Raw genomic sequence first — 17928 nt, forward strand, 5'->3', positions numbered from 1 at the left:
AGTATAGAAAAGTAGATAGTAATATATAAAAGGAAATATAGCTTATACAGTTCATGCAACTGATCCCATTGAATAAACATATGGTTAGAAGAAGCCACAAAAATGCCTCAATAATGGACTCTACAAAACAGCCTATAGAGATTTTAACTAGCTAGCCAACCATCAAGATCGAAACATCACAAAGAAGTCTCTTGCGATTTGCATTAATGAAAATACTTCCAAGAAAAGACAAATACGGAATAAACCCCAAAATTATGGAAAACTGTACGGATTTTAGGACCAGTAAATAATAAAAATTATTGATAATTATAAGAATTTTGTCTTAATCTAATAATTTCATACCTCTACTTAGGGAAACATAGTATCAATCAATCAATCAATCAATCAATCAATCAATCAATCAATCAATCAATCAATCAATCAATCAATCAATCAATCAATCAATCAATCAATCAATCAATCAATCAATCAATCAATCAATCAATCAATCAATCAATCAATCAATCAATCAATCAATCAATCAATCAATCAATCAATCAATCAATCAATCAATCAATCAATCAATCAATCAATCAATCAATCAATCAATCAATCAATCAATCAATCAATCAATCAATCAATCAATCAATTAAACAATCAAACAATCAATCAATCAATCAATCAATCAATCACTACTTATCTGCATTTAGGGCCGTCGCCCAGGTGGCAAATTCCCTCTCTGTCGTTTTCCTAGCCTATTCCGTAATGATTTCAAAGAAATTGGAAATTTGTTTAAGATATCGCTTGGTAAGTTATTCCAATCCCTAACTCCCCTTCCTATAAATGAATATTTGCCCCAGTTTGTCCTCTTGAATTCCAACATTATCTTCATACTGTGATCTTTCCTACTTTTATAAACGCCACTCAAACTTATTCGTCTACTAATGTCATTCCACGCCATCTCTCCGCTGACAGCTCGGAACATACCACTCAGTCGAGCAGCTCTCCTTCTTTCTCTAAATTCTTCCCAGCCCAAACTTTGCAACATTTTTGTAACGCTACTCTTTCCTCGGAAATCACCCAGAACAAAGCGAGTTGCTTTTCTTTGGATTTTTTTCCAGTTCTTGAATCAGGTAATTCTGGTGAGGGTCCCATACACTTGAAGCATACTTTAGTTGGGGTCTTACCAGAGACTTATATGCTCTCCCCTTTACATCCTTACTACAACCCCTAAACACCCTCATAACCATATGCAGAGATCTGTACCCTTTACAGGTACCAACATTTTCAGAATGGAGCTGATGTTGCTAAGGAAGAGACGGGTAACTGGCGATGGCTTCTGTTTTAAGGAGCTGTTTCACCATTAATTCGAGGATAGAGGGATGAGGATATCAAGTAATTGAGTAAAACAGGGAAGAGCAATGAAAGACTCCATTTCACTCGTGGTAGGAGGCTAACATGTGCCAGTATTTGGATGTAGAACAGGAAGTCTGTTCGTATGTCCATCTGTCTATCACAAATGTATAAAATCAAACTAAGTATTCTCCTACACCACAAATGTCCCATAGAGAGAGATTTAAAGTTACCAGAAAGTCCATTTGAAAAATATTATGTAAAGACGATATTGGTGAATATTACACCGGTGGAAAAAAACATGCTACATCTTAGGGACAAAGTCATTCTATTCACAAGCGATGTGACAGGTAGTTCATCATTGCAGGAGTATATGGTTGCACATTTAGACCAAATGAAATGCACATGTCACAGTAAAGAGTTCCCAAAGAGTCGCATCAATACACAGTGCACCATACTCTGGAGGCAATGCAGGCGTGTGTTCACGTTTGCAAACGATCATAAAGGTGCCCAATGTCACCCTGGGGTAAATTTTCCCAAGCATATTGCACCCTTTCATGTATTCGGCAATAGTTCTTGCAGGCTATGAATAACGCATAACCTCCCGCTTCATCATGACCCATACGTGTTCAATTGGAGAGAGATCTGGTGAATTTGCTGGCCAGGGCAGTTGTTGTACACTACGTACAGCACGTTGCGTCACAGCAGCTGTATGTGGACGTGCAATGTCCTGCTGAAAAAATAACATCGCCTTCGTGTCGAAGAAATGACAGTAGCACCGGGACAATAAACTGTACATTGTAGCAGGCACTGGTTACGTTACCCAGCAGAAACACCAACAGTGACCGCAAGTTGTAAGTGATGCCTCCCTACCAACACACCATGAAACCTGGGATAGGCTCTGGTTGTCGTGGACGAATGCACTCTGGAATTGACCCCTCACCAGGTCTACGCCGTACGCGTGTACATTCAACACTTCCATACAGACAAAACGTACTCTCGTCACTGAAGACAACAGAACGCCATTCCTCTCTCTAGTCGACTCTTTCACGACACTAAAGTAACCGTGTTTGGCGATGTCGTGGTGTCAGTGGCAGCCTGGCCAGAGGCACACGTCATCGTAATCCTGCCGCAAGCAGACGCTTCCCAATGGTCCTTGTGACTCAGCAGGTGCAACATGTGACCGGATCTCGTTTCTGGATGATGTTCGGTCGGCCACCACTGCTCGCACAATGCGTCGGTCTTGACGTGCGTCTGTCTTACGCGGACGTACGGAGCCTGGTCTATTAGTGTGGGAATGTTCCATAGACCACTGTTTAAAACTGCGACACACTACCGATAGACTGTGCCCAACATGTGCAGTAATCCATCGATATGTCCATCCAGCTTCTCGCAGGCCCACAACGACTTCCGTTCAAATGACTGCAGTTGTTCCACAGGATCACGTACTCGCCGGCGGGGCATAATTGTACTCTAGAATGAATGTTTCAAGCAAATTTCAACTTTAACCTCAGCACAATTACTGCCTGCAGAGTCAAAACAGAGTGCGAACGGACAGGCATCTTGAGCTCCATGTGATCGCCGATGTCGGTAACAAATGATTCGCTAACTCAACAACCCCTTAAAATGCAACCCCTCGTACCAGTGACCACAGTCCTTGAGGATGTCTTTTCAAGCAGTTCATATATAATGGAACAATAATATTATGTTGTGCTTGACAATATGGTACTTTAGTAAGATATGTCTAATCAAAGTGCAATAAGGCAAATCAGACTACATTTTGTCCAGAAGAATTAAGTTCATGGACCAAATTTTCGTTATCTTTCTCTCTTTCCACCATTGTTTAGTTGTTCGTAAGTAAGAGTAACTTGGAGTTAAAATAGCTCATCGATAGGATGGAGTTAGAAACATTATAGTAGCGCTGTAACGACCTATTCCGTAATGAAAAGAGTATTGGAATAGTCTGAATAGAATTTTTACAAGTTGCTTTACATCGCACCGACACGGATAGGTCCTAAGGCGACTATGGGATAGGAAAGGGCTAGGAGTTGGAAGAAATCTACCGTGGGCTTAACTGAGTACAGCCCCAGTATTTGCCTGGTGTGGAAATGGGAAACCACGGAAAAACCATCTTCAGGGCTTCCGACATTGCGGCTCGAACCCACTATCTACCGAATACTGGACACTAGCCGCACTTCAGCGACTGCAGTTATTGAACTCGGTTTGAACAAAGAATTTTTTGCTATTTGCTTTACGTCGCACCGACACAGATAGGTCTTACGACAACGATGGGATAGGAAAGGCCTAGGAATTGGAAGGAAGCGGCCGTGACCTTAATTAAAGTACAGCCCCGGCATTTGTCTGGTGTGAAAATGGGAAACCACGGAAAACCATCTTCAGGGCTGCCGACAGTAGGGCTCAAACCCACTATCTCCCGATTACTGGATACTGGCCGCACATAAGCGACTGCAGCTATTGATCTCGGTGGTTTGAATAAATGTGTGGGTGTATTACATTAGACGCAAACGAATGAGGGTGGACCGAAGGAAGGACAAATAGCAGGTTCGCTATATCGTAGTTCGTGGTAAGAAGTGTGGACTTTCCAAAGCAGAAGGGTCTACTGTAATTTATAGATGTAGGACTGCTGACTGCTCTCTGATGGAAAGACGAAGTGACATCGTTACTGATTTTGCAATAACGCAGAACTCTTTGAATCTCAGTCTAGTGCGTGGCAAAATTAATATAAAAAATTCGAATTCCACATAAGGTAACTTAGGGAGATCCCGACATGAGGGAGAACTCGACACTTCTAAGCTTAGCGCCTCTGGTAATCACAGTACTGCACAGGTCAAACTTGCAACTACATTTACCGGAGCCATATGGTTTTGTACTCATGGTCATCCTGTTAGCTGAAGATTATTACTATAAATACAAGGCATATGAATATTTGAAGGTGAGTAAGTAAGTGATATATGATTTAAAAGTAACTTGCTATAATATGATGAGTAAGTTGTGTAATGAAATAGGCAGACATGCGATACTTTTAAGATGAAGTTTTAGGTTAGGCGCACAAAGCAAGTTTCGGAGAAGCGGTCATGTCATTTCCAAATCGCCAAACCTTCAGCTTGGTAAGTGTTGCGACGACGTGTCGAGATCTCCCTGAATCTCTAAACCGGATACATTTTTGGGGACAGAGTTTAATGGTGAGTTCATACTACAGTTTAGTAGGAGTAATAAATGGTGACAATGTAGTGTAGTAGGATATTTATAATATTTTTGTAATGCGATATTTTTATAATAATGTTTGCATTGTTAAGTCAACCCCGAATTACGAAGGTTGGAGACTGATTATAAAGTAGAAGTTTCGCATTAATAGTTTTGCATCCAAATGGTTATAGGTGGAGAATTCCACGGAAATACGTGTACAAAGGTCTGCTTGGACGATGGAATGCAGAAGATATGGCTGCTGCTATTAAGGACGTGACAGCAAATGGAACTACTTTAGCAACAGCTACGAAGTATTTCAGTATTCCAAGGAATACACTCAGATCCAGAATACTATCTGGTAATATCTATCAATAGAAAACTGGAAAAAGGAGCAACAATTGACAAAGCTATGTAGGACCATTTAGTCAACCACATTTTTCATCTCGATTCTAAGGGGTTTGGGCGAACAGTGACCGACTTACGAGAACTGGCTTTTAGGTTCACTCAGAGGAATGGTGTTAAGAAGCATATTTAAAAAACAAAATGCAATGGTTGAATATGACTAGGTTTTTCAAGACCCTGGTAATATTTTCAGTGCCAATGAAACTGGTGTTCAGCTCATATTTAAGGTAGGAAAGATTATCAGTGAAAAGGGAAAGAAACACGTGTTTCACAGGACCACGGCAGAAAAGGGATCTACGGTAACAGTAATGGTATGTGGTATTGCTATTGGATATGCTGTCACACACTTTGTTATAATGAAAGGGGTAAGGCAAAGATACACTCAAAAGGCCTGCCTACTGGATCAGTTGTTAAAATGTCTGAATCAGAGTATATGACCAGTGGGGTATTTTCATTATTCCTTGATCACCTAAACCGTTACAAACCTCAGGGAAGGATTCGGTTGATAATCGACGGACACTCAACGCACTGCAAAGAGGCATCAGCTTTATGAGTAGAGATGTGTTGCTCCCCGCCCCCCGCCCCCCATTTGCCACGGTGACTTCACAGGATTATCGGGAAAATTTAAAAAAATAGGAAACGCGAAAATGAAAAGAATCCTTCAAATCGAAGGACAACAACGAGAACTCGGCGTGCGCAACGGGGAAGCTAGTTTCTCAAGCAGTCTTCTTTGCTCTGAGTATTACTGCGCAGTATGTGACGACAACCATAATGAGGTATGGGTCCAATGTAGTGCGGAATACAGGAAATGGTTCCACGAGATGTGTATGGAAAACGGAAACGATGAACAGTTTATATGTACCCACTGTGTCCAATAGTTGTGTAAATATTCGGAGATCCTACCTAGTGTCAGGTTCTCCCTAAGTGCGGGAGAAGTGGACATTATTGCATCCTTTATTTATTTGATAATTTAACATGTTATGAAATATTATTTTTTGCCATAAATAATAGAAAACGTAAACTAACTGTGTACAAAATCACCAGGGAAATAATTGAAATGTTTTACCAATAAAGCATGATCAAAATTACAGGTTTTTGCTTAGCGTGTCGGGATATCCCTAAATTACTATAATACTCGTGGAATCATGCAGGTAATTTACTTAGTAATGCAAATTTCGAAAATATGCAAGTTACTTGCTGTTTGTTTTCTGGTCTTCATTCTAAATGCAACGTAGTTCTAAAATAAAATGAAAATATACATACATAGTATTGACCATTTCCCATCGAGCATACATTCGTAAGTAATGAGGTAAACATTACATTTCAACTCTGTGATGGAATTCCTCCAACGGCGTATAGCTAATGAACTGCAATATGTAGCAATCATAGGGCTTCAAATCTGTAGAATATGGCTTATACATGTATCTGCCAGACTTCTCTTTTTATTTTTCCTACCCAAAACTTTCTGGGTGAATTTGCGTCCCCTTTTCACGTTGACGGTAATAATTTTGTGGGGAACAATTCTTTGGTGGCACTGAGTATGTTAAATGAGGTTATTTGACTTATCGAACATTAATCCTCATCATACTGTACCCGAGAGGGACATGAACCAAGGACTGGTGATAAAGGGGGACGCGCATTTCTTTGTATGGGTAGCGAGTTCGCGGGAACTCGAAGCTTGGAATGCCACGAGCGTGGCCGAACCAGGGAATCCCGAAGCTGAAAATGAGGAGAAGTCATCCCCACCGCAGGTTGTTGCCGAGTGGGGCAGGTACACTTTTTAGCATCGGAATATGGGAGCCATCAATAAATCAGCATGATCAACTTCGTCCTCTATAATGAAAGAATTACCGAAATTTATAATACGGTACCTCATTATGATTGAAAAGAGCTAGTCGTGATTTAGTAATTTATTTAGAATGTGTAACGTCCTTTGTGGTAATAATCCACTGCTAAAAGAAGGAATAAAATGGTTACGTAAGAACGAAAAATTACTGGGGCCATATATTCTATGTCTACACACCCACTTGACAAGGGGAATCCTGTGAGCGAAGGGGACGTTGAGAAAGATCTTCATTTATTACTAGAGATTACACGATCGTGTTTCGTACGGGTATGTCTTACTTATATTACGAGATTACTGGTCACCTGGTTGTCACACTATTATGCCTCAGATACACCGTGGAGAGGCTGTGTATGAATTTTGAGAGGTGGAAGTCTCTCAGTTAATATAAGGCTGTATAAGTGTCACCCCCAGTCAGTCAGTGGTTCTTTCTCGCGAGAGACAGATGTGTGCTCAGATCGAGCTCCGAATTATTTTGTCTTGTGAACTGTTAAAACAGAAAAGAAGGTGAACATGTTAATTCGAGTGGTATGTAAAGTGAATTAATACGACAGATACAGTTAAGTGCATAATTAGCTTTAACGAATCTTGGACATAAAATTCAACTCGTAAACATTATTATTATTATTATTATTATTATTATTATTATTATTATTATTATTATTATTATTATTATTATTATTATTATTATTATTATTATTATTATTATTATTATTATTAAGACGGTCACCCGAGATAACAGAGGGGCACGTGTAATAATACAAGCACTACTATGGGTTATGATACACGATTTAATTCAGAGTCGAGTAGTGAATAATTTGTACGGAACGTGTCGGAATACCCTGTATTAACTTTCTTTGATTCCGGGACTATTGAATCGGAGATCAGGTCGATTTGTACGCGGTGACGCAGACGAACGGAACAAGGATTAACTGTGTGTGTGTATCTATACCTAGATAACTGAAGATTTCCAGTACCAGGGACGACGGATGCTAACCGTCGCAGCCAGCAGATTGAATCAACAGTCATCAACACTGACATGAACCAGCACTAAGTTCACAGGATGGGCCACCCTAGCTGACCAAGGTGTTATCCAGGGACAATAAGGCTGAGTAATACCATTCTTTTATTCATGAATGGGATACGTATACTTCTTTACGAAGCTGTAGCTATTAACTGACAGAGATTTTAGTTTATTTAATTGTAAATATGCCAATGCATGGCAAAGAGTTTTTTAGTAACAAGCCTGAGTGACTTATCTTGTAAATATGGGTAGATTTATTTGTATCTCTGTAGTTGTTTTCAATATAACGATGAGTTTTATTTAGCTGTTGGGATAGATGATGGTATTTTTAATCGGCGGACCTATCATGCATGCTGTGTAGTATTAGTGTAGATTAAGTTGTGCGAAAGAAGAAATGCAACAGTGAGAATCGTCCAAAGAACCGAACCATGACCTCCAATGCAATATTTAGCAAGGGATTATTTTCATTTTTATTGCATTCATTTAACTGGTTTTTGAATAACTGTACTGCCCATTACAATTTGAATCGTGTGAAATTATCATTGTGCTTGCTTTTCTTTTTATTAACGGGTGTGTTTTGTCATGATGTAAGTAAAAAGTGACGGATTAATGACAATGTAAGTCAAGTAGGTACATCGGGTAGACATTAGGCCCATTGTAAAGGATCCATGATGATAATAATCATCATAATAATAATCAAAATAATAGAAGCCGGTGTTTTGATATTCGATTTCTGTGTTTGACTACTATCAGATCAGGTGTGTGAAAGAATGTGTGCGTGAATAAAGGAAGTGCTGGCACTTGCGTCAGTCGACGAAGTCAGAGATTTGAAGTCAGGACTCACAGTGTGAATTTTTCTAAAGTTGGATTGTGGTGGTACACATGATGGAGGATTTGAATTGAGAAATGAATGATGAATAATCTCAGTGTAATGAGGAAGTTATTTTACGTCACAACTTGATGTGAATATGACATTTTAAAGGGACGATTATTCTCCCTTTGACTGTGGTAAGATGTCCCGCTGTCACGCTTCCCGTTGAGAGGGTCGACTGACTTGAGGGACCGTGTTTACGAGTGAGCCTCTCATAAGAGTGGTTTTGTGTGTGTGTGTGTGTGTGTTATCAACCTCACCGTGAACTTGCAGCCCGCCTGGCATTTCGTTCCTGCGGGACGTGCTATTTATTTCCTCAGCTGATTTAGATAGACTTCGGAATGTGAGGCCCGGTTTTCTTTTTTTATTATTTTCTTGAATATAAAATAATTAGTAGGGCTTTCAGGATCCCTGGAGACATCGTTGACCCCGGTTCGGTTTCGGACTTGCGTGCAGCAGTCTCACAATGTTGGAACAGCTGACGAGTGTTCCACATGTATTGGGTATATAAAATTTTTATTTCCCGTGTGTGTTTATTGTGCATTGTGTTGTGTTGTCATGCAGCGTCGACAATGGTGTTTACCTTTGGTGCGCCGAGTCTGTGTACACGAAGACCTCAGAAGCTTGTATTCTTTGCATTATATTATGTAAAATTACTTCCATTTGGCAAATCAATTTGTGTTAGGTTGGGTGTCACTGAGATTTGTTTACATTAGAGTATTTTGATTTTGTTTGCCCAGTAAAATTGGGAATAGCTTCAGTGATTAACGTTCGATATTCCGTTCGATATTCTTGATATAGTTCAATATAAATAGTGGTGGAACTTGGTTTTATCCTTCAAATATAATATTTTCAACATTCCGAAACGACGTAAAAGATCGGTTCTTGTACTCGCCTTGTATATATGAATCATTCTTCATCATTACAGCATTCAATAACCCCATTGATTTGTTTTCTTTAAAAATCTTGTTGGAATTATATTATCGTTGTGACACCCGTTTCCTCCTACCCTTTACCCCGCTCAGCTAGTTTTATATTTGATGCCCACTTTATTTTAACACGTAAGTGACCCTGAAGATTTAACGCCGGAAACCCTATGGGTAGGGGGCTGGTGCAATACGTCCAAAGGTGATGTACTGTATGTGGTAACAGGAGTGCAAACTTTCCTACTCCTTGAGAATCACCCTTTCTTGTTTCTCGGAGGGAAACGTGGAAGCTTTGGAAAAATGCATAGTGTGAGACTGTATTTGGAACTTACAGTAGAGGGATACAGGAGGTTTACGAAGACAAACTGCCATGGGCGCCCGCAAGAGGGGGCAAGGGGGGCACTTGCCCCCCCTTGGAATTCTAAAATGTTGATGTTCAATTGTTTAATATCATACCAGATTATTTCATAAACTGCAATTACTGACAGTCACTTAGCATCTGTTATAACCGGAAATTTCTGTAAACAATTTAATATTGATGACGTTATATTGGTTTTTATATTCAAGAAAATTTTTAATGTGCCCCCCCCCCCCCCTGGAAAAGATCCTGTGGGCGCCCATGCAAACTGCCACGAAATACTTAACAATGAAATCAGCTCTGCTTCATCATACAAGAAGCCATTGTTAATTAACATGAATATTTGTCTCAAAATGTATACATCCTTTATTACTTCCGTTTTCTATAACCTACTCGGTTAATGATTTATAAGAGTTTACTGTAAAATTTACCATAAATTCAAAACTTTAAACGTGCCACAGGAATTGATAAAATAATGAAGAAGACGTCACCTTCGAAGTTCCATGTAATCACTGCTATGATACGAGACTTTCTGCGTCATCTAAAACCGTATATTTATACCTACTTACTGAGTGTTTCGTTGCATTCACAACAGTAATGTGGTAGAATGAAGTGTGTCCGGAAGTATGCTTATCTTCTGCATCTCCAGTTTGCTGACGCAATCTCAATGTATTACTATCACTGTGTCGTGTGCTTACCAAGGAATGATGACATTAAAGCCAGCGAAACTTAACGAGACGATGGCATTGCCGGAGCAGTACGTACCACGTAAGGGCATGTGGTTCTATGAAGCGCTGAGTGTTGTTCAGGTGAAGAAGTACTGACTCCAGTACAGAAGACTAAGACCCCGCTTAAATATTGAACATTCTACTTACTATTGTGACTAGGTTATTTTATTTTGTTTGTATAGATGTATTCGAAGAGCACAAGTCTTTATTCTGCATTACCTCTTATCATCTTCCACGTTATCTACAGTATTTAAATAAAGCGATATTCTCAAATATTAATATACGGTACTTTAAATTTTTGGTGCAGGACAGAGGTAACGCCATTTTAAATGTATATTAATATAAATAATATAAATCGGCCTGATTTTTCAAATAGTGCTCGACTCCTTGTCTGAATGGTCAGCGTTGACGACTTCGGTTCAGAGGGTCCTGGGTTCGATTCCCGCCCGGCTCAGGGATTTTAATCGCGTGCGATTAATTATTCTGGCTCGGGGAAGGTATAGGGTGATTGTGTTTGTTCCAACACTCTCCTCTTCATATTAAGACAACACACCACACCAATCAGCACAGAAATGAGCAAGAGTGTTCACATCTCTCCATACAAGGTTGGCGTCAGGCAGGATATCCGGCCGTAAAGCAGGGTCAAACCCACATGTGCGACGCAGTTCGCACCCACGACCACACAAGGTGTGAGATAAGTGGCAGAAGAAGAAGAATTTAATTTTGAAATTGTAGCTACGCATTGCTGCCTTAAAGTAGGTGCTTCGAGAATAGGGCCTATATCTCCTAGAACTATTCAAGCTATATGAAATATGTTAATGGTTTTTTTGTGTCTGTCCTGAAAAAATTGTAAAATGGAGATACTCCCCTACAGCCCAGTAGACCCTTTATTTGTCTTTACGTCGCACCAACACAGCTACACTCGTAACCTCGGCAGAAAGTGGAATATGTTTTTTCTGCTCTATATCTGGCTTTGCTTCCCAGGGCTATGTCTCGTTCCAAAAGTGAGAGTTTCATGTCGAAAATTTTCAAATTCTGACCGGGAATCAAACCCACGTCCTGCTACGTGAACCAAAAACGCATTTGGCACCGCGGGTAGACAGCTTCCTTTGACATTATTGAGATACTTTTAATATTTTCTCTTGAAAGGTTACAATAATGCAAGTGAGTACCAGATTTATTTCTGCTAGTAATACCAGTAATGCATAGAACTAACCACTTCATTTCTAGAAATATCAATTTTACGACATTTAAGACTCAGATTTCTTCGAATTTTCAAGGCCTATACGGCCTTTTACATTTGAACGTAGTGTAGACCATGTGCACTGTATTCTAGTAAAACAATCCGGGATGAATTAATCTAAAATAGGAAGTTAGTATCCAGGTCTACTACAACGGCATGACTAAAAGATCACATTTTATTTTATTTTATTAATTTAACACTCGGCTTTGAAAGAATTAAGTTGTTCCGTAGTTTATAGCATGTACGTTGTGGAATCGAGTTCTATATTCCACAAGCTTTGTAAACTTAGCCTTCTGGTTAATGACTAGACATGCGGTGAGTTGAAGACCAACATCATCATACAATATAACGTAACCCATTACTTAGTTACAAAGTTCTACAAAGTCCCGTAGTTAGGGCCTCATTACACGACCGGTTATCCTATAGCACTACGTCAGGTGATAACACTATCAGGAGAGGATATTCAAGTAGATACAAAGTGATCGTTGTGAAATTGAAATTGGCGCAATGTAGTTACCGACTGCAAAATAATGAAGAATGTGATATTATTCCTAACCACTTGCGGCAGGCCTCTTCTCTCATCAACCCTGCGCACTTTAATTCTTTAGTGAAAATATTGTAGACTATTACTGTAGCATATTCAATTTCAATGTATTTTAATGCAGTTGAACCTCTCTTCTGCGGGCACTATCGTTAAAAGAGGTGTCCGTTAAAACAAAGTTGTAAAAAAATGTTTTTTTGCCAGTTGCTTTACGTCGCACCGACACAGATAGGTCTTATGGCGACGATGGGACAGAGAAGGCCTAGGAATTGGAAGGACGCGGTCGTGGCCTTAATTAAGATACAACCCCAGCATTTGCCTGGTGTGAAAATGGGAAACCACCGAAAACCATCTTCAGGGCTGCCGACAGTGGGGTTCGAACCCACTATCTCCCGGATGCGAGCTCACAGCTGCGCGCTACTAACCGCACGGCCAACTCGCCCGGTGTTGTAAAAATTAATAGAACATTTTAACGGCAAAGAAAATCCACCTGAAATACAAGTATACATCTGTATTTCGTTTAAACTACATTCTTCTTCTTCTTCTTCTTCTTCTTCTTCTTCTTCTTCTACTTCTTAATCTGCTTACCCTCCAGGGTCGGTTTTTCCCTCGGACTCAGCGAGGGATCCCACCTCTACCGCCTCAAGCGGGTGTCCTGGAGCTTCAGACTCTGGGTCGGGGATTCAACTGGGGAGAATGACCAGTAACTAGGCCTGTGCTGAACAGGGGCCTTGGTGGAGGATGGGAAGATTGGAAAGGATAGGCAAGGAAGAGGGAAGGAAGCGGCCGTGGCCTTAAGTTAGGTACCATCCCAGCATTTGCCTGGAGGAGAAGTGGGAAACCACGGAAAACCACTTCCAGGATGGCTGAGGTGGGAATCGAATCCAACTCTACTCAGTTGACCTCCCGAGGCTGAGTGGACCCCGTCCCAGCCCTCGTACCACTTTTCAAATTTCGGGGCCTCCGGGGGTGGCAGCTAATCACACTAGCCACTACACCACTGAGGCGGACTAAACTACATAGTTTCCACCTAAATATTTGTCTGGGAGATATTGCAAGTGATTTTACAGACTTTCCATTCATTGCAGCTTCAGTAATTAATCATTCAGCTGGGTGAACAAATTTAGCTTTTCTGCCATATTCTCGTAAAGTGAATAACGACCAAGCGTGATGCACACATTCTTTATTCAATCAATCTCAGCTTTCAGGTTACTTTGCGATTTCTCTCATGTTTTCTTGTATCGTTAAGTTTGACCCAATCAATCACAGTTTCCTTTCTCGAAAATATTTGAACGAAACGTATACCGCAATGTTTACTTCTGCGAAAACTGACTCTCTCTCTCTCTCATTTCATTCCTCGATTCGTATTTTCTTACCACTCACTTAAAGTGTTATTTTTATTCTTCATAATTGTGTTTTTCCGCAGTTTAATTTTAGAAGCTTTTCTCACTGAAAGTTCTTTCGCACTACGTTTTTCTTGTCTCGAGATCTAAACACGCTCTTTCTTCCCACTCATGTTTACTAGGCGATTGAACGCTGTGGTATTTCTGTCTCAACAATTTAGCACACGAAAGTCTCTACCTTGTCAAGTTTAACTAAACTACTTGACATCGAACTTATCAGTGAAAATCCGAGTTATAAATGGAATGATGAAAGATATCCCCTGGTAACTTGCGAGTATGCAGTCATTCCCGAGCAACTAGAATTCTCAGAATTTACTTTGATTACAAGACGACCCTAAGGAATGGTTTGGAAAGAGCCCTGTACAGAAGAATTAACTTCACGGCTACGTCAGCATTCCTATGTACGTGTCATCTCTATTTTCCTTGGACTCGAAATAGTACAAGCATTGAATGGAATTCGTGTACGTCTGCAGAATGATATTAAGATTATCACATAACCTTGTGTAAATAACGTGTCATGGAACGCGTAAAGTGTCCTCTTAAGGCAAGTGGACGAGACTAATGGTGATGTCTTACTTAACCCTCTACTGCATACTGTTGCCATTAGGCAACAAATAACTTTTCACCTGTGTAAATGGATAAATATTATAGACAGAGATAGTTTTACGGCACACCTTCAACTGTACAGTCAGTTAAACACATATTATTATTATTATTATTATTATTATTATTATTATTATTATTATTATTATTATAATTATTATTATTATTATTATTATTATTATTATCATTATTATATACATAACATAAGACAAAACAGCCCTACAGCCAAAGTGTCGAGGCTTATTCCCCATCGAAATATCAAACAGACAGACAGGCACTTCTTAAAATATATATGGTACCTTCCTTAATTTTCTAATTCTTTGAGGACTGTAAGATACAAGTCGGAGAAGTAAATACAGTTGTAATTGAAAAAAATGGTCTGAATACGCGGTATACGATCTGTGGATGGTTATGAAACAATATCAACAAAATAATTCTGCGTGTGAATACTTTCGGAGTTCTGACATTAGTACTGTAATTTGGAAATAGATGAAAATGTCCCTAATATTCTCAGGGACTTTCTCCAACTGTCAACCATCATTCGACAAATTGAAAATGAAATAAATGTTTCCATTTAGGGGTAGCTGCCTATTTAGAGGAATATTTTAAAAAATGAATCCATAGCTAATAGATATTTTAATTCAAAATATTATTTATTATACATCCTGTCAAAGCTAATTATGGGATTTAATCTTACACAAGGACTTATGCAAGGACATCTATCCTATTCGGATTCTCTCTCTCTTTCTCTTTCTCTCTCTCTCTCTCTCTCTCTCTCTGCCTCTATCTGAATTAAATCTCAAAGTAGAACGTTTAAATACATCATTCATCTTTACACAAATGAACTCGAGGAAAGAGCCAGTATTTAAAACACTGACAGTAATTAGTGAAGTATGCATGATTAGGAAGAAAATCGGTATAATAATGACAGGTCTTTGTAAATGGAATCAGTAAATTAAATAAAGCATAGGAATTAACCATATAGGTCGCAATTTTAATTCAGATTCAAATGTGCAAGTAACGCAATGTCGTCATTAACGAGGTCTGTGGCCCGAATGTCTCTAAAGGACACACATGACGTCGTATATATCACAGCGGTTTCTGCGTCAATATCTAACAGTCATGAAACACCAAACTCCTTCAAAAATACCGAAGGTCGAATTCTGGTATAGAAACAGTCCCTTCACTTGCTCCGTTGATTGAAAGTAGAACCAAAGATCTCCAACTTGATAAATTATGGCTGCAAACCAGGATTTATTTACTTTACTACAGTTGACTCTTGAAATAAATTTGTAATTATAGAGTTAGTTCATATTGTAATTTTACTTGTCCTGAATCCTCTTATCACTATGAATAATGGAAGGAATTTTTCCTACATCTTGTACGACATCAAAACACAGACGAGACGAATGTTGAATATTTACAACTATCGTGGAAATCGAAAGGTAAAATATACAAATCAAATCAAATCAAATCAAATCAAATCAAATCAAATCAAATCAAATCAAATCAAATCAAATCAAATCAAATCAAATCAAATCAAATCAAATCAAATCAAATCAAATCAAATCAAATCAAATCAAATCAAATCAAATCAAATCAAATCAAATCAAATCAAACCAAACCAAATCAAATCAAATCAAATCAAACCTATCTATCAAAAAACCATACAGGTCGTTGAAGACAGTAACGCGTAACCTCAGTGCTAAGTGGAATGGATTGGTTTGCTCTGTGCCAATCCTCTTTTTTTACAACTTGCTTTACGTCGCACCGACACAGATAGGTCTTATAGCGGCGATGGTACGGGAAAAGGATAGGAATGGGGAGGAAATGGCCGTACCTATAATTAAGGTACAGCCCCTGCATTTGCCTGGTGTTAAAGTGGGAAACTACGGAAAACCTTCTTCAGGGTTGCTGACAGTGTGGTTCGAACCCTCTATCACCCGAATACTGGATAGTGGCTGCACATAAGCGACTGCAGCTATCGAGATCGGTGCCAATCCTCTATTGATCCACATAAATGTGTAAAAATTCCATTTCCAGCATAGGCTAAATGTTCCTCAACGGATGTTCACCTCTAAATTTTTCTACTTCTTGACGTGGAATCGAACTGCTATTCATCTGGGTAAAACGAGCAGGCTTTTACCAGCTCCGCTAATATATACACTTGAACAGAAATTTTGAATACCAACATGAGGGTATTGAACCCGACAGGGGCATGATCCAAGGACCTTGGGTTGATATCGATCTCCGTAATTACGCACGCAATGCTATTAAAGGGAAAGAATGCTGAAAATGATTAATATTCATATCATTAATAGAGGTCATACTGAAACTAATTAATATTCATACCATTGAGATAGATAAATTGTGTCTTTTAAAATTATTCTACTAGATTTCTTTGTCTGCGACTTATTGCGCAGTATTATCCTTTGTGTAGCGGGGGCCCCGCAGATGAAGCCAAGCCAACTTAGACCCGGGAGGGGTTATGAATGGGGATTCCCTGTGACATCACTCGAGAGAAGACATCCCTCCTCAAGACTCACAGAAGGAGGGGAAACTAACTTTTTCGAAACGAAATATAGGAGCCATCTTGGACTCGGACTGGCCAACTTAATTACCTACGATCTAGAAAATTAATGAAACTCGAATTAGGGGCTCATCTCCCGATTTAAAAGGGATAAATGTTACTGGGACATTTATTTAGAGTGTTTAATGTCCTCTTCCGTGATAACTTTCAGCAGAAGAAAGAATACTGTGTTGTTTCTGCGTGGAAAAGTACTGAGGCCATCTGGTTATTCTCATGACACGTCCTCGACGGAGGGACTTCACCCCGTGTGGTAGGGGAAGCAGAACAGATTTTAATTAATTTAAAGAGATTCACCGAAGGATAAGTGAGTGGTTATGTCTCAATCGCACCAACTAGATACTGGTCACCGACTACCCGTACTATCTTACCTCGAGTACGCCGGGAATAGGCGCTACGCAAATTAGTGGAAGGGGTATTGCTCCCTTGTAAAAACTATTGCAGGAACGGACAAGCGTCAGTCGGGGTTAGAGGCTTATCGGCGGCGAAGCTACGCTCGGTTAAGCCCTCGTTAGTTCTTTGTTCAAGTGAAGTTAACTCCTAATTTTAGCGAAATAATACAGTTCGCATAAACAGTGTATAATTTGATCTCTGTGACGGATGTGTTAACCTTTTAGAAAACCGTAATGTGTAAAGTAATATTATTATCATTACGGTAGTATAATAATCTGACGTAGCAGCAGACTGAATAGGAAAACCGAGAGATAGACGAGATTCGGTACTGAACCGCGGGCTACGTAATAGCTTACGAGATCGTGACCGGACGTTCACAGTGAACGCTGTTAACCGAAGTGCGAATTAAACAGTAACGTTGTGTGTGCACAGGATTAGCGGCCAAGGACTCCACCAGCATCGAACAA

The sequence above is a fragment of the Anabrus simplex genome, chromosome 6 (assembly GCF_040414725.1).
Source record: "Anabrus simplex isolate iqAnaSimp1 chromosome 6, ASM4041472v1, whole genome shotgun sequence".
Lineage (NCBI taxonomy): Eukaryota > Metazoa > Arthropoda > Insecta > Orthoptera > Tettigoniidae > Anabrus > Anabrus simplex.